A 23,639-nucleotide genomic window follows, 5' to 3' on the forward strand; every position below is an offset into this window, starting at 1 on the left:
GGGTCTGTGACTTGGAAAAAACTGTATGGTAGCCATTGAATTAGCGTAACAGCCAGGTAACTAGCATTCCAAAGGAAAGGTCCACAATTACAACCTTTGTATTCCCTGAGTACAGGCTTACTTTAGGCATTCATTTTGTATTCATTTAAAAATAAATGTTATAAACGTTATAAACTGATTCACACATTAGTCCCAATTCACAAAGCTTTAACAAAAGTTAGAATGCTCTATTTTCAGCCATATGTCTATAAATTTCGGATCTCATTGGACTTAACTGATAATTACTGTCAGGCCCCGTACACACGTCCGAGGCCAAACACATCGAGTTCCTCGTCGAGTTCAGTGTTGAAGCCACCGAGGATCTCGGCGGGCCGACTTTCCTCATTGAACAACGAGGAAATAGAGAACATGTTCTCTATTCGGCCCGACGAGTTCCTCGTCGGCTTCCTCGCTGAAAAGTGTACACACGACCGAGTTTCTCGGCAGAATCCAGCTCCAACCGAGTTTCTGGCTGAATTCTGCCGAGAAACTCGGTCATGTGTACGGGGCCTCACTGTTTTCTTTTTTTAAATGAGTATACCTATTCTAGTCTTCTAAATTTGTAAATTGAGGCTATTGTGCCTCTACTGCAAGCTGCTTGCAGTATATTTACTGTGAGTGGTCGGCAGGTGGTTAAAGAGTAACATTGAAAATAGACAAATCCTTTAAAAAAAAATGCTTAAAGCTGTAGCAAACAGTATGAGTTAACCTTTTAAAAGTGACTTTAAAAAAACACTACTAAAATTTTAGATTCGTGGATGATATCTTTTGTTTGTAAAAAAACGTCCGGGGAAGTTGGACGACATCAAATAAAGGAAGAAGGCCCTCCTTTATGTCAGATCAGAGGCCCCCATCATATCAGTGTCCCCCCATCACATCAGAAACTCCCTGTACATGGGAGCCTCCCAGCACATCAGATTACCCCATCACATTAGAATACCTCCATCACATTGGAGTCTATCCATCAGCATACAGTCCCTCCATCAGAGGATTCTCATCACATTAGACTCCCTAAATCACAAAGTAGCCTGTTACATAGCCCAAATCACACAGTACCTTCTTCACATCAGAGCCCTACATTTGGCTTCAGCAGCAAGCCTTAGGGTGGGAGGTGGAGTAGGTCTGGAGTTGCTTTGGGCACTGGTCCAAATCCTTTGGTGGAGAGGGGATTATGGTGTGAATTTTTTTGGGGCCTGGCCCCTTAGTTCCAGTGAAGGGAAACTCTTAAGGCGTCAGCAAACCAAGACATTTTAGACAATTTCATGCTACCAACTTTGTGTAAGCAGTTTAGGGTTGGCCCTTCATATTCCCACATGACTGCGTACCAGTGCACAAAGCAAGGTCCATAAAGACATGGATGAGCGAGTTTGAGGTGGAAGAACTTGACTGGTCTGCACAGAGTCCTGACCTCAACCCGACATAACACCTTTAGGATGACTTAGAGTTCACACTGTAAGCCAGGCCTTATCTCCAACATCAGTGCCTGACCTCACAAATGCGCTTCTGGAAGAATGGTCAAACATTCCCATAGACACACTCCTAAACCTTCCCAGAAGAGATGAAGCTGTTACAGCTGCAAAAGGTGGGCCAACTCAATATTAAACTCTACAGACTAAGACTGGGATGGCATTAAAGTTCATGTGTGTGGAAAGGCAGGCATTCCAATCATTTAGGTCAGCCCTCAAATTTTCCACTTGCCTACTTGCATTTTGCGAGTGGATTTTGAGGGCTGGCGAGGAGCTGGGATAACTGGGAGTGGGGGAGCGAGCACCGATGGCTGGCAGGGTTGATCAGGAGCCATTCTCCCAGCGATCGCCCCAGGGGGAGAGAGCATGGAAGAGGAGGAGAGCCACGGGATCACTGAGCAGTATAGCACGTATTACAGCTTACATTGAAACTGTCTCCGCTCTGCTCAATGTCACACACAGCCTTGCCTCCTTCTAACCCTGCGCCTGTGATAGACAGAATGAAGGTCCAATGCTGGGATGCATTCTGTCTATCACAGGCGCGGGGGTTAGGAGGAGGCAGGGCTGTGTATGACGGCGAGCAGAGTGGAGACAATTTCAATGTAAGCTGTAACAGCATGCTATTCACGCTCTGCGATCCCGTTGCTCTCCTCTTCCTCCAGTCATGATACGGCTGCCCTCTCACTTCCTCCGCCCTGGCGAGGCTGCAATGTGGGGCACAGTGAGGCTGCAAGTTGGGGCACAGTGAGGCTGCAGTTTGGGCAACGTGAGGCTGCAATTTGGGGCACAGTAAGGCTGCAATGAGGGCACGGTGTGGCTGCAATGTGGGGCACAATGAGGCTGCAATTTGGGGCATGGTGGGGCTGCAATAGGGGCATGGTGAGGCTGAAATGTGGGGCACGGTGAGGCTACAATGGGGGCAAGGTGAGGCTGCAATGGTGGGCACAGTGAGGCTGCAATGTTGGGCACGGTGAGGCTGCAATGGTGGGCACAGTGAGGCTGCGATGGTGGGCACGGGCAGGTTGCAATGGTAGGCACGGTGAGGCTGCAATGCACAGTGGTGTTGCAATGGTGGGCACATTGAGGCTACAATGATGAGCACAGGTCACGCTGCAATGATGGCCACAAGTCATGCTGCATTGATGGGCACATGTGAGCCTGCATTTATGGGCACTGATGAGACTGTGCTGAGGGGAACTGATAAAGTTGTTGTTAATATTTATTTTTGTAACTTAATTCTGCATAAGTGTCATTTCATGAGATAATTTTTTGAGGACATGATTAGGGACGGGCAGGGTAGGGGTTGGGTGGGGCAACTGGTGGCGAGTAACCCTTGAGGCCTGGCTAGTAGCTCCGGACTTGGAATTTTGAGTCCTGATTTAGGTAATATAGTGTAGCTTTATAACTCCTATTAATGTCTTCTAAAAAGCTTCACCCTACATTTCTCTTGCTGAATTTTACAAAAAATGCTCGGAGATGTCCAGAAGAGGAAAACAAAATAAGGAAAAAAATATTTCCCCACTCAATAACCCTGCTCATCTAGACACTGTCCTACAGGTGCCATCCATAAATAATACATCTTTCTTCTAACAATTCCCCAGACTACTACAAGTAGTGTCCCTCATTTTTGTATCTAGTGCTGTGACAGAAGGTCTAACCCTTGCCAACTTTACCCAAAGCAAGAACATGTTTGGCTGGAGTTCTGCTTTAAGTAAAATAAATACAAGGGTTCTCTATTGCTTATTTTAACATTTGATCGCTTTTTTCTCTCTCTCATTACACATAGACTGTGATCTTTAAATGACCCTGGGTGTCTTTAATGGTTTGTAATTACATGATAATTTTCTTCCTTCACATCACAAGCTCCCAGTTCATAAATATTAATAATGTACATATGAATATGATCTCTTTCTTTGTATTCCAAAGCATGCTTGCCCAACAAGAGGTCATAGCACATATCTGGACATGTTTAAGATGACTCAAGGTTATTATTGCTTATTTGATTAGCACATGACTGTAAAAATAATTACTGACCTTTATCGTTTGATATCAACGTGTTAGATTATTTGAGCGCAATTAGAGTTAAATATAATGTGCAAAAGGTTGTCTGACAGTGATGGAACAGGCTTATAAAGGTATGGGGTTACAAAAGTATGGGGTTTCATGCTTAGAAGAAAGTGATACAGGGATATTTAAAATACACTCTGCATACGGAGCTGATGCCCATACTTTCCCTTCTACAGCAATTATGTACCAGAAAACAATATCATTTAATAAAGTTAGGAATAGTAGAGGCTGAGCTTTAAATGTTAATTTAATTTATATTCAGATGACAAAAATATATTAGATCTGGAAAATACATTGCATGATCCTGTGCTAAACAGTTCAATAGATACCCATCAAAGGTATAATGTAATGGTGACACTAGGTTCAAGGGACAACAGATGTAAAATTATAGTGGGGTATCCAGGAACCTGCTCCTGCTTCATTCTAAAAATAACACTATGTAGCAAACTGGTGACAGCAGGAAAGAGATAAAGAATATACTAGAAAGATTATTATTTAAACTGTCCTGCAAAAAAGTGACTGCTGTTTTTTTTTTGACAGGAGCTGTAGGCAAAAAGACAGCTGAACTCATTATTGTGTCTGCGTCTATGGCCATGTTTGGATGGTAAACATATTGGCCCGGATTCAGATACGAGATACGACGGCGTATCTCCCAAATTGCCGTCGTATCTCTGAGTGTGGGCCGTCGTATCTATGCGCCTGATTTAGAGAATCAGTTACGCATAGATTTCCCTAAGATCCGACTGGCGTAAGTGTCTTACACCGTCGTATCTTAGGCTGCATATTTACGCTGGCCGCTAGGTGGCGCTTCCGTATAGTTACGCAAGGAATATGCTAATGAGGTATTTACGCCGATTCTGAAACGTACGTTCCGCCGGCGCATTTCTTTATGTCGTTACGTTAGGCTTTTTTCGGCGTATAGTTACCCCTGCTATATGAGGCGTAGCTAATGTTAAGTATGGACGTCGTTCCCGTGACGAGTTTTGAAAATTTTACGTCGTTTGCGTAAGTCATTCGCGAATAGAGCTGGACGTCATTTACGTTCACGTCAAATCCAATACGTCCTTGTGGCATACTTTGGAGCAATGCACACTGGGATATTTCACGCGCCGTTCACAAAAAACTTCAAATACGCGGGGTCATCTCAAATTTAAATAAAACACGCCCACAACATCCCCATTTGAATTAGGTGGGCTTACGACACCACACATACGTTACGCCGCCGTAACTAAGGGCACAAGTTCTTTCTGCATACGGAACTTGTGCCCAAAGTTACAGCGGCGTAACGTATCTAAGATACGTTACGCCTGCAGATAGACGAATCTATCTGAATCCGGGCCATTATTTACAAAAGACAAAAGTGGATGAAAGAACATGCTAAAAATTCTGAAGGTTGATTGTTTGTATAATATAAAAAAAAGAAACGGGAGCACAGTGGCTGTTTAGAAAGTCTAAAATGAGAAATCTGTCAGTTGGCTTTTGGAAAAAAAAAATGGATCTCCAATATCTTGAAGAGAGATGGCTTTCAGGATCCAATCCACAAGACACAAGTATAGTCACCTACTGTTCAACAATTAGAACATGAAACTGAGCAGTTTTAACCCAGCATGGCTTACATAGTTCTCAGATTTAAACCCTATCATATCAAACTAATTTGGAAACAGGGTCTAGGAGCTCTTGTTCCATTTCTAGGAGATCAGCAGGAGTTGGTTAGATGTCTTTCAGAAAAGTGGTTTTGTGTCCCTCCTGCTGACTTACAGACAGTGCAAAGTTATAGTGTGACACATGAAAGTGGTAATACTCATAAACTAGCCAGGATGACATTAGTGGTTTTTGCTGCTGTTTTCAATTTATTTGTAAATCTCACATATACTGTTTGTCAGCTCAATAGCAATCTCACATATTTTTGTGCACAGAGCTAAGGAACGGAGTTAAAAAGATCACACTCTAATATTTACTTTATAGTACTGAAATGTAACAGCATTGCTGCTGTGTTTTAAATCATGCCAGATAAAGACTTTCAGGATTGCTGGATATAGGCACTGGTCTTATATCTTAATCTGTATCGAAGCTCAATAGCAAAAATGTTATATATTCTAGCTTACCAGTCCCTAGATGTGGTGGCTTCTTTTTCTTCTCCTGTGACAATCAAGCCAGTAACACACTTCCTGTCCTGGGGAGACTAATGCCCTGTACACACGATCGGTTCATCCAATGAAAACGGTCTGATGGATTTTTTCATCAGATATCCGATGAAGCTGACTTTCATCAGTCTTGCCTACACACCATCAGTTAAAAAAACGATCGTGTCAGAACGCGGTGACATGAAAACACAACAACGTGCTGAGAAAAATGAAGTTCAATGCTTCCGAGCATGCGTCGACTTGATTATGAGCGTGCGTTGATTTTTAACCGATGGATTTCCCCACAGACGATCGTTTTTTTCTATCGTTTTTTTAACCATCAGATAATTTAAAAACAGGTTCTAATGCCGCGTACACACGATCGGTTCGTCTGATGAAAATGGACCGTTTTCATCAGACGAACCGATCGTGTGTGGGCCCCATTGGTTTTTTATCTATCGGTGAAAAAACTAGGAACTTGTTTTAAAATTATCTGATGGTTAAAAAACTGTTCGTCTGTGGGCACGTCCATCGGTTAAAAATCCACGCATGCTCAGAATCAAGTCGACGCATGCTTGGAAGCATTGAACTTCATTTTTCTCAGCACGCCGTTGTGTTTTACGTCACCGCGTTCTGACACGATCGGTTTTTTAACTGATGGTGTGTAGGCAAGACTGATGAATGTCAGCTTCATCGGATATCTGATGAAAAAATCCATCAGACCGCTTTCATCGGATGAACCGATCATGTGTACAGGGCATACGTTTTTTCACTAATGGAAAAAAAACTGATGGGGCCCACACACGATCGGTTTGTCTGATGAAAACCGTCCATCAGACCGCTTTCATCAGACGAACCGATTGTGTGTATGCGGCATAAGGCCTTCGTATACACGATCGGAATTTCCAATGGAAAAAGTCTGACAGACTTTTTCCATCGGAAATTCCGACCGTGTTTATGCCCCATCAGAGAAATTCCATCCGAGATTACATAGAGAACATGTTTTCTTTTCCTCCGATGGAATTCCAGAAGGGGTTAAAAACTATTTCTAACAGTAAAACGTCTGAAAACTGCCTCAGTGTGAAAGGGGTCTCACTCTTGATTTGGGTGACAGAACACTGTCCCCATCTCCATAACATACAGGGTACAGAGAATGTGTTCTGTAGTCCACAGAGGTAACCTAGGCTGAGTGTGACTGTGTTATTAGCTTACAATGGGAAGTTACCAGCTCATTGTATTTCTGACAGTATCAATAATTTCCTAATAACAGATCAAAAAATGCCTTCAATGGTATATTTACTGGACCAAAAGAGCTCAAATAAGAGAAGTTTACATATAATATAAAACCGTCTAATGCATGGGTCTTGCCATGGCAAGCTTGTTCAATGTTATTTCTCAAGTGAATTAGAGAAGAAAGAAAGGAAGGAGTTGAGGGTTTTCTTTGGGCAAGACCTGCATTTCCTTCAGACCAGCTAAACCTTGTTGTAGCTTAGTAGAGCAGGATCTGTTGTTTGATCAAATAGATTTCACATCATAGATTTGCGTTAGTCATATGGGAATTTAGGAATTTTTAAATGTCTGTTCAGGTTTGTTCAAGGGGTTGTAAAGTCTTGTTTATTTTTCATCTTAATGCATACTATGCATTAAGGTGAAAAAAAATACTTTTTTGCAGCTGCCCCCCAGAACCCCCTTTTTCTTACCTGAACCTATCTGCTGTCTCTGTCCTCATTGGATAGGTTGATAGCAGCAGGAGCCATTGGCTCCCGCTGCCTTTAATCAAATCCAGTGACAGGGGGGGGGGCTGGGGCCGAGTCCTGCTGTCTGTGTCAATGTGCCCTTGAAGCATGGGTGCACAGGTGCCCCCATGAAAAGTGTCTCTCCTTGGGGGCACCCAATGAAGAGGAGAGGCCAGGGGAGCCGTGGGACACCCCAGAAAAGGGAGGATCAGTGCTGCTCTGTACAAAACGCTTGCACAGAGCAGGCAAGTATAACATTTGTTATGCAGGCAAGGCAAGTTTGTTATTTTTATTTAAAAAAAAATGCGAACCTTTACAAACGCTTTAACAGATTAAAGTAGAACTTTAGACAAAAAATTAAGTCTTGCTCTTCAGACTGGCCCCTTTTGCAAATATATCTATGGAAACCATTAAAAATAAATGTCTATACTTATGAAAGGAAAAAGGGCCTATGTTTAACCATTTTTTTACCAGTAAAAGACAGAATCACTTTTAAAGCACTCTGTCTAACGCATAGATGTATCTATGGGAATGCTCCCCATTATCTATGCGAAAAAATAAAAGCTCATAATCCAATCGCATTTTGCGATCCACCAATCAAAATCTCCTCCAGATACCGAAAGCCAACTACAAGTCCAAAGGAGAAAGGAGATTCGCGGTCCAAGGGCCTAGACTATGGAACACTTTACCAACCAGCATTCGGTTAGAGGAGAACCACTTGGCGTTCAGGAGAAAGATCAAGACTCATCTCTTTTGATACCAAAGGAGACAGGAACAACAAGCGCCCAGGGGCGATTAAGTTCGCATGTGCTGCGCTATATAAGTTTTCATTCATTCATTAACGTACATCCAAACAGGGTAATACTGTGGGTGTACCAGTAACCAGTGTGCCACCGTCCCGATATTATTGGAATTGACTAAGGGCTAGTAATTTTGGACTTTGAAGGCACACAGTACATATGGTAAGAAAACAAACTATTTAGTTTTCTTACCATATGTACTGTGTGCCTTCAAAGTCCAAAATTACTAGCCCTTAGTCAATTCCAATAAGTGTCTATACTGTTTTAAATTCATCAAATACACTGTTACACCCTGCTCTGCACATGCTCAGTTGCACCCAATTTTTAGATATTTGTAGGCACTGCCTAGTTTGTAGAGGCCGATCTGCTGACAACCTTATAGTGGAATTAAACCCTCATATCCTTTAAAGCCACTTAAAGGCAATTTGCAGCACCCACTTATTTTGGTAGCATAATTATTAATGTGGAATGTATTTTCCTTGCTAAAGAACATTGGGCACCGGCGCAGCATATCTAAGATACGCTACGCCGCCGTAACTTACTTGGCTTTGTTTCAAATCCACAACGAATTTGCGCCGTAAGTTACGGCGGTGTAGTGTATCTCTGGCGGCAGAATTCAAATTGGCGATTAGGGGGCGTGATTCATTTAAATTAAGCGCGTCCCCGCGCCGAATGAACTGCGCATGCTCTGTTTCGAAATTTCCCGCCGTGCATTGCGCGAAATGACGTCGCAAGGACGTCATTTTTTAAACTTAGACGTGACTTACGTCCATCCCGATTCACAGACGACTTACGCAAAAAAAAAAAAATATCAAATTTCGACGCGGGAACGACGGCCATACTTAACATGGAAAGTCTAACTATACGCCGCAAAATACCAGCTTTAACTATACGCCGGAAAAAGCCAACAAGAGAATGCGATGGCCGCGCATACGTTCATGGATCGTCGGAAATAGCTAATACCCGACGCGGAAAACAACGCAAACTCCACCCAGCGGACGCCAAAGTATTGCATCTACGATCCGAAGGCGTACGAAGCCGTACGCCTGTCGGATCAAAACGCAGATGCCGTCATATCTTGGTTTGAGGATTCAAACTAAAGATACGACGTGGGAAATTTGAAAGTACGCCGGCGTATCAGTAGATACGCCGGCGTACTCTCACTGTGGATCTAGCCCATTATTTTTTTATCAAATTGTTATGGGTAAAGTTCTGCTTTGTCTATGACTTAAAAAGAATAACCCAGTAATAGTGAAAAAAACAACTATTACTGTTAAAATCACCTTAAAGCGGATGTATCCTCCTCTTGGTGATTTTTACCTACAGATAAGCCTATAATAAGGCTTACCTGTTGGTAAGATGAATATCTCCTAAGCCTGCACAATTTATTAGATATTAGAGCTGCATGCAGCCACTGACATCAACGGTGCATGCGCTCTGAAGGTGCGGCTGATCGTGCTGGAAATTCAGAGCTCCTTGCCTAAACGACGGACTCCCACGCATGTGTGGGAGTAACGTCATCGAAACTCCGGCCACTCACATCGCCAGAGCCACGAACCTGGAAAAAAACGCAGAGGGAACATTTCAGTTCCCTCAGCGGTGACCGGGAGGTGGTGTGGGCTCTTTGTTCTCAGGTAAGTATTTCATAATGAGCTAGTATGTGGTGCATACTAGCTCATTATGCCTTTGCCTTTACAGGTTGTTGTTTTTTTGTCAGGCATACAACCGCTTTAAATCTGGAATTGTACCCCACAGTTGTTTTTTTAGACCACTAGGTGCCCTCAGTCTCCTAGATTGATTACATGCCCAGCGTCATTCAGTCCTCTTTCTTTGAACGTTATCATGCAGCCTCAGCTCATACTATTGTTGTACTGAGCTGCAATCATACATCATTACATTTCCCACCATTTGAAGAGAAGAGTAAGGACCCATCATGTCATTTGATAAGCCAGAGGACCCTTGGATAAAAATATGTATGTGGTTTTTATTTTTCTATTTAGAGCACTGCATAGAATCATAATTTGCAATATATACTGTAAAGCAGTATATGACAAAAAGGAAATGAATAATATTCACTTTTAATGAGTCTAGTTAAGTCAAACATGATAACATTTGTGAAGGTGTCATAAGTAGGTGTAAGAAGGAGAAAACATCCTTTTTTTATCTATCTCTAATAGCTTGGACAGATTCTCAGAGCATCTGGATCCCAGAACGAATGCCAATTAAAATGTTCTGAAATACATTTTCTTTTAACAAACCCAACATGATCAAAATGGACAGTCATCAGGGGCATAACTAAGGGAGGATAACGTGGACAGAGAGTGCAAAATTAAATAGGAATAAAATGACCTTGAAGCCAGTTTATCTGACTTGTAGCTGAATCTCATGCTTTTTGTGATCTTATTATTAAATTTGACACCATTTATGGTGAAAAATATTCACAAAAGTGACAATGCATAACAAAAATAGCTATATTTGGTAAAAAGTCGAGTGTACCCTAAGATTCAGTTATATTTATATATTATTATATTCTCTTCACTCGGGATTAAAAATTCCTTATTAGGCATGTTATAATTCAGTCCATATGGTCACTACTATAAATAGTTTTGCCATGCTTATAACTTTGAAACTCTGTTTTCATACAGATGTCCTTTGAAGCCAAGGTGGTTTGGTCTTTTTTTTAGCCAATTGTGCAAATTTTTGGAGCATTTGCTTCTTTTTTGCATCTACACATTTCTTAACCACTTCCCGCCCGCCCAGTGGGTTTTTACAGCCACAATGTGGCTCTTAATTGCCGGGAGGCCATCTATACACAGACTCTGGCCTCCAGCCACTGGGGGGCGCGCGAGCGGCGCCGGCAAAGCGCGCGCGCACGCCCGGCGCGTCACCGAGATGCCAATTTGCGCGCCTGGCGGTCGCGATGTCCGCCAGGTACCCGTGATCGGCAGTGACAGAGCACGGACGTGGAGCTCTGTATGTAAACACAGAGCTCCACGTCCTGCTGTCATGGAGAGGAGACTGATGCTGTGTTCCTTGTACAGAGGGACACAGCATCGGTCACCTCCCCCAGTCAGTCCCCTCCCCCCACAGTAAGAATCACTCCCAGGATACACATTTAACCCCTCCCTTGCCCCCTAGTGTTAACCCCTTCCCTGCCAGTCACATTTATACAGTAATCAGTGCATTTTTATAGCACTGTTCGCTGTATTAATGTGAATGGTCCCAAAAATGTGTCAAAAGTGTCCGATGTGGCCGCCATAATATCGCAGTCCTGACAAAATTCGCAGATCGCCGTATTACTAGTAAAAAAAAATAATAATAAAAAAATGTCAGAAATCTATCCCCTATTTTGTAGCCACTATAACTTTTGCCCAAAACAATCACTATACGCTTATTGCGTTTTTTTTTTATCAAAAATATGTAGAATACATATCGGTCTAAACTGAGAATTTTTTTTTTTAATGGGATATTTATTATAGCAAAAAGTAAAAAATATTGTGTTTTTTTTTCAAAATTGTTGCTCTTTTTTTGTTTATAGCGCAAAAAATAAAAACCGCAGAGGTGATCAAATATCACCAAAATAAAGCTCTATTTGTGGGAAAAAAAGGACATCGCACGACCTCGCAATTTTAATTTAAAGCGACGCATTGCTGAAAGTTGAAATTTTGCCTGGGCAGGAAAGGGGTATATGTGCCCAGTAAGCAAGGGGTTAATAACTGTACTCAGCTGACTGCATGTTTACAGGATTTGTTAATATGGCATTCTATAAAAGTGTTACTAAAGGGTAAAGCTGTTTTCCCCATTTTGGATAGCACAAAGGCCCGTACACACAATATGAAAATCGGAAGTAAAATTTCATCTGACGGCCGATCTGCCGATTTTCAGATTGTTAGTATGGTTTTTCGACAGCCAATTCCAATTTTTCGTCTGACAAAAGCTGGATGTGCAGACTATAAAACTTTTGTCGTATATGAACTCAATGTCCGATTATCATTTAATTTGTATGGTTTTCGTCCGAAAAAAATCGTAAGAGCAAGATTACGCATGCTCAGAAACGAAAGAATTCATGCAAAACTATTCAACACAAAACATCACTTCTGACGTTGTATTCTGTTGTACGAGAATTTTCATATGGTGAGTAACCTCTTCACTCTCGACATGAGACTAGCATGCAACAAAAAATGGACGAACGGTCACCCAAAAAAGCCACTGGGCAAGGGTTGTCGGAAGGAGGCCCTTGTCCTCATCAACATGGGGACAAGGTGCTTTGGGGTGGGGGGCGCAAACGCAAACGCAAAATTAGGGCTGCTTTTACAAAGTGTAAAGTTAGTACACCATGTAAAAGCAGACCCTTCTGTCCAGCGACGCGATTTTTTTTTTGTTTTGAATTTTTTTTTCTCGCCGTATCTTTTTTTTTTCTAGCCGTATCTTTTTTTTTTCCCGACGCAACTTTATTGACCCGTCGCGATTCACAAAGCTTGGCGTAATGTAATTTCGCGCTATGCACGTCGGGAAAATGACGTCACGAGCATGCGCAGTACGGCCGGCGCGGGAGCGCGCCTAATTTAAATGGGAATCGCCCCCATGAAAAGAGGAACGCCTTGCGCCGGCGGAATTTAAGTTACACAGCCAAAAATTTCTAGGTAAGTGCTTTGTGGATCGGGCACTTAGGTAGAAATTTTAAGGCAGTGTAACTTAAATGGGAAAATTTACGTTACGCCGGATCTTTGTGGATTACACCCTATGTTTTTTTAATTTGTTTTCACACATGTCAAGCTTTCTTTTGGTGGTATTTTTATATTTTTCTTATAAACAAAAAAAGACTGAACATTTTCCAATACATTTATTTTACTTTTTTTTTGCTTACTATAAAACATATCCAAAAAAAAAAATCTAATTTCTTCATAAGTTTAGGCCAAAATGAATTCTGCTACATGTCTTTGGTACAAAATAAAATCCCAATAAGTGTATATTATCTGGTTTATGGGAAGGTAATATCATCTGCAATCTATTGTATATATATTGTAATCTTTATTTATTTATTTATATTTGTATACTACTTATGGCAGTGATCGGTGACTTATAGTGGTGCTGTGATAGTTCGGCAGGCAGTCTGACACTAACTGACACTGGGTGGGAACTGACTGACACTGTGACTGACACCAGTGACATTAATACAGTGATCAGTGCTAATACTATATACTGTCACTGTACTAACAACTAATGGTTAAAATCTATTGTCAATGAAAGGTTTACCTGTGTGCCTAGCAAAATGTAATGTGTACTGCTTTTACTAATAGCAGCTCTCTGTACATAGCCCTGTGTTGTTAGTAAACACAGGGCTCTGTGTTGTAATTCGCTAAGTCAATCAGCGGGTCCCAGTAATAAAACATTGAGCAGGACCTGCTGACGACTCGTGCTTTACTGAATGACAGCACAGATTGGAAGTGGGGTGGAGGGCATGACAGATCACACTTAACTGTTGACAGATGAGTGAAAAGGGAGAACTTGATGGAACTACATTGTATATAATAACAATTTATTTATATGCAACCAACAAAAGCAAAACACTGAAATTGGTTGAGGTTTTATTTCCTTCTAAGGCGCAACATCTCAAACATATTTTTTTTTCATGGCAAAGAAGCAGACACAGGTAATTGCATTTCTATGACTGTTATTTTTATTTAGCCTGGAGCGCGTGTGTTAATAGAGCATAGATAAAATAGATAAAATGAGGAGTTTACCAAATCTATGTAATTAGTTTTTCCCTTACAAACATATTTAAAGCGGTCCTCCACCCTAAAGTGGAGTCCCGCTGATCGGAACCCTCCCCCCCTCCGGTGTCACATTTGACACCTTTCAGGGGGGAGGGGGGTGCAGACACCTGTCTAAAGACAGGTATTTGCACCCACTTCCGGCCACACGCTACGGGCGAAAGACGGGCATTCCGTCACATCCCGTCTGTCGCCCGTTGTGTGCTGGGAACACTCGGCTCCCAGCACACAGCGTGTGAGCCAATCGGCGGGCGCAGCGCGACTCGCGCATGCGCCGTAGGGAACCGGGCAGTGAAGCCGCAGCGCTTCACTTCCTGGTTCCCTCACCGTGGATGGAGGGGGGAGCAGCAGGGTGACGAGCGATCGGCTCATCCTCTGCTGCGATCACCGCTGGACTCCAGGACAGGTAAGTGTCCTTATATTAAAAGTCAGCAGCTGCAGTATTTGTAGCTGCTAGCTTTTAATATATTGTTTTAGTGGCACATCCGCTTTAAAAGATCTTATTGAGCAAAGAGGTATGCAAGGGACCTTTGTCTTTGCTTTTACTAATGCAATTGTAGGATGCAGTGTTACACACATTAGGTAACAAGAAGGAAGTAATAATAATCATAATTTTTGGGGGGAATTTGAATATAGGGCTTGAATATAGTATGTTTCAATATACTGTATGTCTGGAGCTACTAGCCAAGTACAATGGAACCAATCACCCACATGAATGCTCAACGGAGTAGAATGAAAAAGTGGTTCCGCTGTGCTTGAGAAAAGGAAGGATGAGTAAAGCAAGTAAATCTATCAAATACTCACACACTGGAAGCTTACAGAGGAGGAAAGAGATTGAGTAGTGACATTGAATTGCACAGAGGGATTACTTGGGCAAGATTTAGTTGAAATTCAGTTCAATGTATCTTCTCAGAAAGCACATTTTCCTGTTCTTGGAATGGAAGAACAGGTTTACAACCAAAGTGAATAGATATACTGAAGACAAAAAAAATACCTAATCATACATGAAATATAGAAAAAAGGTAAGCTGACATGTTCACATTTCTAACATTTACTACCTAAGACTATTATACATTTTTCACTTTCTCGGTAATGCTTCAAAACCTTTCTTTCATAGCTTCCCTGATTCTTTACTTTATTGTGCCCTTGTGGCCAACCTGCCATACATTTTTTTATACATTTTACTAGTTGTGCACCCAATGTAAATGAAGGATACTGGATTACAGTCCTCTGGTTTATAGGTGTGCAAACAACCAGTTCTGGGGGGGGGGGGGGTCTACACTGCATGGCAATTCATTTATGGCCCTAATTGACATGATGGGGCCCCAGGGTAGCAGTTTGTAGATAGAACTCGGTGGATGTTCTTTGGTGAGGAGAATGCAGTTAACTTTACAGTAATTGCATGAACCTCACCTGACCGTTTAGGCTCGGTTCTCACTGCTGCGACTTGGGATCCGGCTTGTGAGACCCTAAGTCACGTGACATGTAAAAATCCTATTTTAGTCAATGAGAGCTGTCTTAATTAGCACTATTGAAGCCTCTCCAACTTTAGAAAAGGTTCCTGTACTACTTCAAGATGACTTCTATCCAACTTGTGCCCATAGACTTTAATGGAAGTTGCCTCCAAGTCAGATCCTCATCTTAATTGATGTGAATTGGATCTGACATTTAAGGAAGATTACACAGGCATTCCCTAAAGTTGCTTCAAAGTTGCGCCAAAGTCGGCCTGGCAAAGCTTCACTGTAAGTAATGCGACTTTCAGGTTGTGGCAGTGTGAATTGAGCCTAAGTGTAAACCTGGAAGATGAGCCAGATCAATTATTCCCAGCTCCTTCAGCAGAGACATGGCCATAAGACTGGCTACATGCTAAACTATCACATTTGCTGGGTAAAATCACTAATGGCCATTTACTTCTGTTGTTTGGATGAATTGATAAAACAACTTTAAGTCAAATTATGCATTTGCACCATGATGTAATCTGTTCCTTCCCTCCTAAGTTACAGTATGTAGCAAAAAAAAAAAAAACTGCTTAAATACCTGATTGCTCTTTCTGCAAAAAAAAAAAAAAGAACCCTTAGGCACACGAATGACTAATTTTTCTCCCAATGAATGCAACATATTTTTGCAAATCATGCAAGAAAAAACAAAAGCCTGTAGGATTAAATTCCGGAAACAAAACTTTCATCGATCTTTACAGCAAAGCTTCTTGCTCTGTAACAACTTCAGTAGAAAATCAATGTTTTGTTTTGTTTTGTTCTGTTGCAATGTTATCCTTGAGAGAATTAGTAACTTCAGTTGTAATGTTATATTTGGGAGAATAATTTGTGGAGATTTTTTTTTTATTATTCCCTTATCTGCTTATAAATTGAAATATCTGAACAGGCCAGAGAACAACAGATAAATGTCAACATAAAAAAAAAGGCAAGAATATTTCATCTTTTAGGCTCGATTCACATCTATGCAGTTTGCGATTGCTACGTTCTACCGTGATTTTGCCACGATTTGAGTTTTGCATGCTTTTTTTTGGGCAAAAATCGAGGTAAAATTGTGTCAAAAACACACTACATACTTTTTCTGCAGCTTCTCTATTGAAGTCTATGGAATCAAATGCAGCGGCTGAAAAAAGCATAGATGTGAGTGTGTTTCATAGGAAACCTTGTTAATTAGATTGTAGTGTGTTTCTGCAAAAAGCACCAAAAAAGCATAGGTGTGAACCGAGCCATAATGAAAGATCCCCACTACGGACATTATCAACATGCTAATTTATTTGCTGTCTTAAGGTCTGTGTTGGTTTCCTCTCAGCTCCCAAAAACATGATTAACCTCCCTGGTGGTAATTGGCGTTTTATACTGTAGGCCTGTAATTCTTAGGAATAACTCACTTAAATCTGACCAAACAAGAGTCTTGTAGGCATCTGGGGTATGATTTTTTTTTAAAAACAAAATGATAAATTATAATATAATAAATAATTATAAATAATTATAACAAATAATAATATAATTATAATAAAAATTATTCAATGATGTAATCAACTCAAAATCACTGAAATTTGCTCAGTTGCAGAATTGTCGCTGTCATTACTTTTATTTTTTTATGAGGTATTTCCCCACAAATCGCTTTCGCACAATTCTGCAAGTGATTATAATTTATTATCGCTGTTTTCTAGCTGATCTATAACCATTTTTGACATAAAGGGACACTTTTGGATAATCTACAGTTTGCAGGCAGAAAGAACAGTTTTTATTATATAAAATAACATGTAGGGCACTGGGCAGACCACTAGGGACAAGGGGGGGGGGTGTATTTTTTACATACAGTACTGTAATCTATAAGATTACAGTATACTGTATGTATAGTGTTTGTTTACTTTTTTGAATTTGGCGCCATTCTCCGCCCCCATGCGTCGTAACGTCGCAGGGAACGGAGATCGGCGGCACACGGGGAGACTGTGAATCGAGCGACGAGGACCCGCTCGCTCACACAGCGGGGAGGCATCGCAGGATCCAGGGACAAGGTGAGTAACTTGTCTGTGGATGCTGCGAAAGGTAAGCCGCGCCGCTGCACACTCTGCACATCCACCCTGAGCGTGACTCGGGGATACCGATCTTAGCATAAAAAATCCACCCCGAGTCACGCTCGGGTTTACCGCTAAGGGGGTTAATAGTGACTCCCGAGTGCTTGCGTGGGAGTGACATCATCATTGATCAGCCATGCATAGGACCAGAGATCGGGTGAAGATAAAAGACCTGTCAGCAGTGACAGCACATCGCTGGTGGGCTTCATTTTAAGGTGAGTTTCACATAATGTGCTAGTATGCAATGTATACTAGCACATTATAACATTGCCTTGCAGGGGAAAAGTTTTTTTATTTGAATTCAGGTTTACTACTGCTTTAAATCCACAACCATGACCACAGATCTTTCTGGCTACACATTTTTATTAAAATAGCACAACACCAGGTCTTTTCCAAAAATCTAGTTCTGGATATACTGTATATATTTTTTTTCACTGTGGCTAGACTTCACAGCTGAAAGCACAACTTTGACGGATTGTTATGAATTATTGTACATAATTATACTACGGTAGGTTCAGAACAGTTTTTGTACATTAAGCATCATGTTCAGCTCCAGCATCACTAAAAATGTAGATACTTTACAAGCACTGGCAGAAGCCAAAGTTGCACAGATAAATTGGTACTATAAGTAATAAGCGATGAGCACAAAACATAATATACAAGTGTATTTCACTTCAAGTATAATAGGCACAAGAAACACTTTCCAGAATATGGCATGCAAGGTCAAGGAAGTAATTGTATTTTATTTGGAATTGCAGCATAACAGAACTGAAGAAATAGCCTTTGACTTAATGTGGCATATCTAGGTCTGCAAGGAAGTAATAATAAACTAGCATTTACTCAGAAAATGCATATTGCAAAAACAGTAATAGTTCACTTAATGGTCATTTTTGATAAAGGCTGCAGAATAGACCAAAAATGATGCTGATCCCCAGGCAAGAAGCTAGATACTCAGTTGAAAAACAGATATTTGTTAACTATTTTATCTGCCCAAATACATACAATTCTGTAAAAAAAAAAACACTTTAAAGGGACATAGGTTTGAGGAGCCGGGTGCCTTTCCAGGGTTAAGGCAACAATTAAAACCCCCCACTATAAGTAACGGCACTTACGCACCTACTCCCAGGGAAAAGAAGGTGTGCGTTAAATGATAGGCCGGACCCACCCAGGAGAATCGCAAACATCCCACTGTATCTGCAGTTAGGTGGGTTTCTTGGAGGATGGCTGGGTTAAGCTTGTTGAGACACTGGAAGATCATGGTGCATTTGAGGGGAGAATGAAGGCCCCTAATGTTCAAAGACATTACTGGAACTTGCACCATAGAGAGTTGTAGTTCTGTAATTGAGACAGGGGAACAGGGTGTAATCCAGTGGTACGTGGATCACCCAGGGGACCACTCGTCTGCAATTCAACTCCGGTTGGCACAAAACTTCCACTGCAAATGCAGGAGAAGAACAGAAATGCAAGGTGGCATTCTAACACAATGGAGTTATCCCTAACTAGGGGGACTCTGGCTTTATAACAGTGTAAGGAAAGGTTTCCAACAAAAACCATACAAAGAAAAAAAGAACCAGTCGCAGTAGTGGCTGCCAACTGGGCAGCCCAGGTAGACTAGTATCCACACATAAGGAAACAAGCGTCTTGCGATATTACAGCAAAAAAGCAAAAGTATCATGTCCCCCAGCCAGAGAACAGCAGTAAACATTATTTAAACATTGAAGTGAGTCATAACTGATTACCAGACAAGAAACATATAGGTAGATTCAGAGAGATTGGAATATCTTTAGGGCGGCGTAGCCTAGCCTGTTTAGGCTACACAGCCGTAAATTAACTAGGCTAGTAGTGATTTTCAATCTACTTACCTGCTAATCTACGGCGGCGTAGCCTCAAACGAGCGGGTGTAAGGGCGCCTAATTCAAATGACTTGGAGGGGGCGTGTATCATGGTAATGAGGCTTGACCTCAAGTTTTTGACGTTTTTTTACACTGCGCATGCGCCGGCCGACTACATTTCCCAGTGCGCATTGCGGCTAAGTACGCCGTACGGGCCTATTGATTTTGACGTGGACGTAAACGACGTAAATCCCGATTTCGCGGACGACTTACGCAAACGACGTAAAAATTTCGAATTTCGCGGCGGGAACGGCGGCCATACTTAACATTACTATTCCACTAGAGCATAGCTCTAACTTTAGGCGGCCTATCTCTTACGGAAATTACGTAATTCGACTGCGTCGGCCTGGCGTTCGTTCATGAATCAGCGTATCCCCTCATTTGCATAATCTACGCCGGCCGCAATGGAAGCGTCATCTAGCGGCCATCAACAACATTGCAATCTAAGATAGGACGGCGCAAGCCGTCGTATCTTAGATATGTTTAAGTGTATCTCTGTTAGAGAATACACTTAAACATAGGTCGGTGCAGATTCAGAGTTAGGTCGGCTTATCTGTATCTGATCTTCGATATCACTAACCTGACTCTCTACTGCTGTAGTTCTCTCCCGAATTTCCTGCAGAGCGTGTCACAGTAATGACACTTCCTCCTTCAAGCCCCCAAATTGGTCTTTAAGTGTGTTCACAGAAGCAATGCAATTATTTACTGCCCTGAGAATGTCAGCAAGTGTGTGTTGCTCTTGATTTCCTCCCTCTTCTTCAGGTACTGCAGATCTGCACACTGCTCCATGATCATATAGTAAGATGGCAGCCTGCCCCTATTGATGACAAGATGGCAGCCTGCCCCTCTTGATGATAAGCGCCCTCTGAAACCTTCATCTGCTCCACCCTTAGTGCCCAAGACATTTTCTGGGCATAGTACAGCATGTCACAAGGTTGCTCCTTACCTTGGTTGCGCTGGGTAAGATTTCAGGCCCATGTCCTTCAGCTGCGTAGTGTTCCCCACAACTGGGACACGGCAGTGCCATCTTGAAGCTCAGAGGCCGCTGCCTCATTCTGTCCCTTAAGAGCCATCCCTCTAGTGCAGAGGGCTGGCGGTGGTTTCATGGCGAGCATGGGTGTGGCAGCCAGCTGACTGACCTGGTCTAGAGCTGTGGGAGAAGCGTCCTCTCACATGCCGGTCTTGGTCACACCCCCACAATGGAATAGTTTAAATCAAAGCACATTCATGTGTTGAATATGGCCCAGTCAAAATCCAGACCTAAATCCAATTAAGTGGCAAGACTTGAAAATTGCTGTTCATGGATGCTCTCCATCCAATCTGACAGAGCTTGAGCTATTTTGTAAAGAAAAATGGGCAAAAATGTCACTCTCTAGATGTGCAAAGCTGGTAGAGACATACTAAAAATACTTGCAGCTGTAATTGCAGCGAAAGGTGGTTCTACAAATTATTGACTCGGGGGGCTGAATACAAATGCACGCCACACTTTTCACATATTAATTTGTAGGAAATTTTTAAAGCCATTTATCATTTTCCTTCCACTTCACAATTATGTGCCACTTTGTGTTGGTCTATCACATAAAATCCCAATAAAATACATTTACATTTTTGGTTGTAACATGCCAAAAATTTAAATTTCAAGGGGGGATATAAATACTTTTTCAAGGCACTGTGTGTATATATTTATATATATATATATACAGAGAGCGAGAGAGATAGATAGAAAGATAGATAAGATAGATACTGTAATCTTTAGAGTTATGTCTTTCATACACTTCATGTGTACACGTACAGTACTACATTTTAAAGGTGTAGCAATTTCTCTAAGATATTGTTCCTATTCTTGTTAAACTGAACTGTCAGGATAGAAAGTTTGGAGATTTCTTTGTTGACTTGCTGTTATAGGGGGCAAGAAATTATTATACAACTGTACTGCCTCGTACACACGCTCGGTTTACTCGGCAAGAACCAGCAAGAAAACTGCTGGCAGAACTTTCTTGCCGAGTATACCGAGCGTGTGTACGAGGCTTTCAGGTTTCTCAACAAGAAAACTGCCCAGAATCTAGACGAGAAAAATAGAACATGTTCTCTATTTTCTCGTTGTGAGATTCTTGGCAATTTTCCTGCCGAGAAACCCGAGAGTGTGTATACTTACCTGGTCGCTGTGGAAACCCACGCATGCTCGAAATGACTTTGACGCATGCGCGGTTGCTTCCTAGGCATAGGTAGGGTGCAGCAAGATGGCGCGACAGCATTGAATGTGACAAGCGCATGCTCGTCGTACGCGATGACGTCACCGCGTTCTTGCCTTTCAAGAAAACCGCGGTTCTTTTGAAAAGAGAGTCTGTACAATCGGGCGGCAAGAGATTATTGCCAAGAAAAGAGATTATTGCCAAGAATCTCGTCAGGAAAAACATCGTTTTTTCCTGACGAGATTCTGGCCCGTGTGTACAAGGCTTCACAGTTAAAAACTGTTTCATAACTGCTAACATGTTAAGGCCAATCCACATGTATACTTTATACAGTAAACATTATAATTAATATTGCTACCACAAACATTTTTGCGTTTTAGAGATAAACATACTTCCTTTTTCATTGCTTAGATCATTCTGATGAATACATCTCCAGGCTCAAAGGTACATAGAACTACAAACCTTTTTAATGACAGAAGTAATCAGAGTTGTTTACTCTTCCAGCTAAACAATATTCAATAATTAAGCTTTCCTTCAAAGCACAATCTTTATCAATATAGATGAGCCCTGACACCCTACAGGAGACATGTACTTGGCTGTAAAGTCTGGAGGTCAAAATCAATTGAAATCAAGAATGAATTGCTCTTGTGAAAAGATTTAGTGTTTGAAAACAAAGCTTAAAGCACATAATAACGATGTGCAAGCCTTTTTTTGGGCAATGGTGGGTAAAGCCTTACCATTACGCTTCTAAAAATATGTTTTAAATATTTTCCTTCTTTTTGCTCCCTTTGTTGCTTTATTTAAAGTTTTTTTTCTATGTGAATAAAGTGATAAAATAGGCTTCACAATAGCAGCAACTATGCTTGCTCATTTGCATATTTAGTGACATCCATTGCATAACTAATAGAATTTCTCTTAACACCTATCTATTACCAAAAAAAAACGAATATTTTACATATTGTAGTTTACCAGTCCTATTATGAATTGGCAGCATTCGTTTTCATTTTGAATAATTTTTTTCTTGTCATTTTCCACAAGTAATCATGCCATTAACACACTTTCTTTTTTCTTGGCTACACATATTTCTCTATTGTATCTATGGAGGGAGCTATGGCTGTCACACAGGCGGCACTTGAATCATGCCTACCTTTGATCACCTCTATTGCATGGAGGATGATGCCATTACTAGTTTACAAAATCATTTGAATGTACCATGAGAGAAGCTAGCTATATAGCTATTTTACATGTTCATGTGGCGCTGCATCATGACCACTATTTCTTCCTGTCTGGGACTGTAGCAGGTATTCTGCTGTATGGACATCTGGACATTTTTAAATTATCATGAAAAACTATAGCCACTGACTAGCTGTTCATGGTCTTTGATTTTGCTCACAAAATCCATTGAGGCATTTATCATTGGTAGTGGAGGTGCCTTGACATTATCTAATTTAGAATTCTCAGGGGATGTGGAGATAGAATGCAGAGTCATCGCCATCAATATGGGGCAATCACAATCAATCAGTGTACAATCAATTAGTCTACAGTAACAGCATGAACACGGCATAGCAAAAAGTGCACTAAGAATGCGTACACATTTTTTAATAGGGTTTCTTTGATTTTTTTTTAATGGTATGTGCTAAGATTAGGGTTAATATTTAGCAATTTACCAAACATGTTAGAAAATTATCACTTTCAGAAGAAACATATTTATGTAAAGAAAACTTTTGCTTCTTATGTAAAGAAATTTTTTGCTAAAGCTGGATAAAAACGTAAAGGCGTCTATTTTTATCTGTATTTGAATAAAAATGAGTAGGCGAGTGCGCAGAGTAGTGCAGGACTGCCAGGGCTCCAAAGAACTCTTTCCATATAGAAACACTTTTACTGACACTTGAAAGTATGAACATACTTTTGCTAATGACAACAAACCTATGGGGCCGGATTCAGATACATCGGCGCATATTTCTGCCGGCGTAGCG

At 41.3% G+C, this 23,639-nt stretch overlaps 1 protein-coding gene across 2 annotated transcripts in view; it reads right to left on the reverse strand.

Annotated features, from left to right (window-relative positions):
- Positions 1–23,639, reverse strand: part of GRIA3 (glutamate ionotropic receptor AMPA type subunit 3) — a 405,232-nt gene that overhangs the window by 101,371 nt on the left and 280,222 nt on the right. The window lies entirely within an intron of this gene.

The sequence above is a fragment of the Rana temporaria genome, chromosome 9 (genome assembly GCF_905171775.1).
Source record: "Rana temporaria chromosome 9, aRanTem1.1, whole genome shotgun sequence".
NCBI lineage: Eukaryota > Metazoa > Chordata > Amphibia > Anura > Ranidae > Rana > Rana temporaria.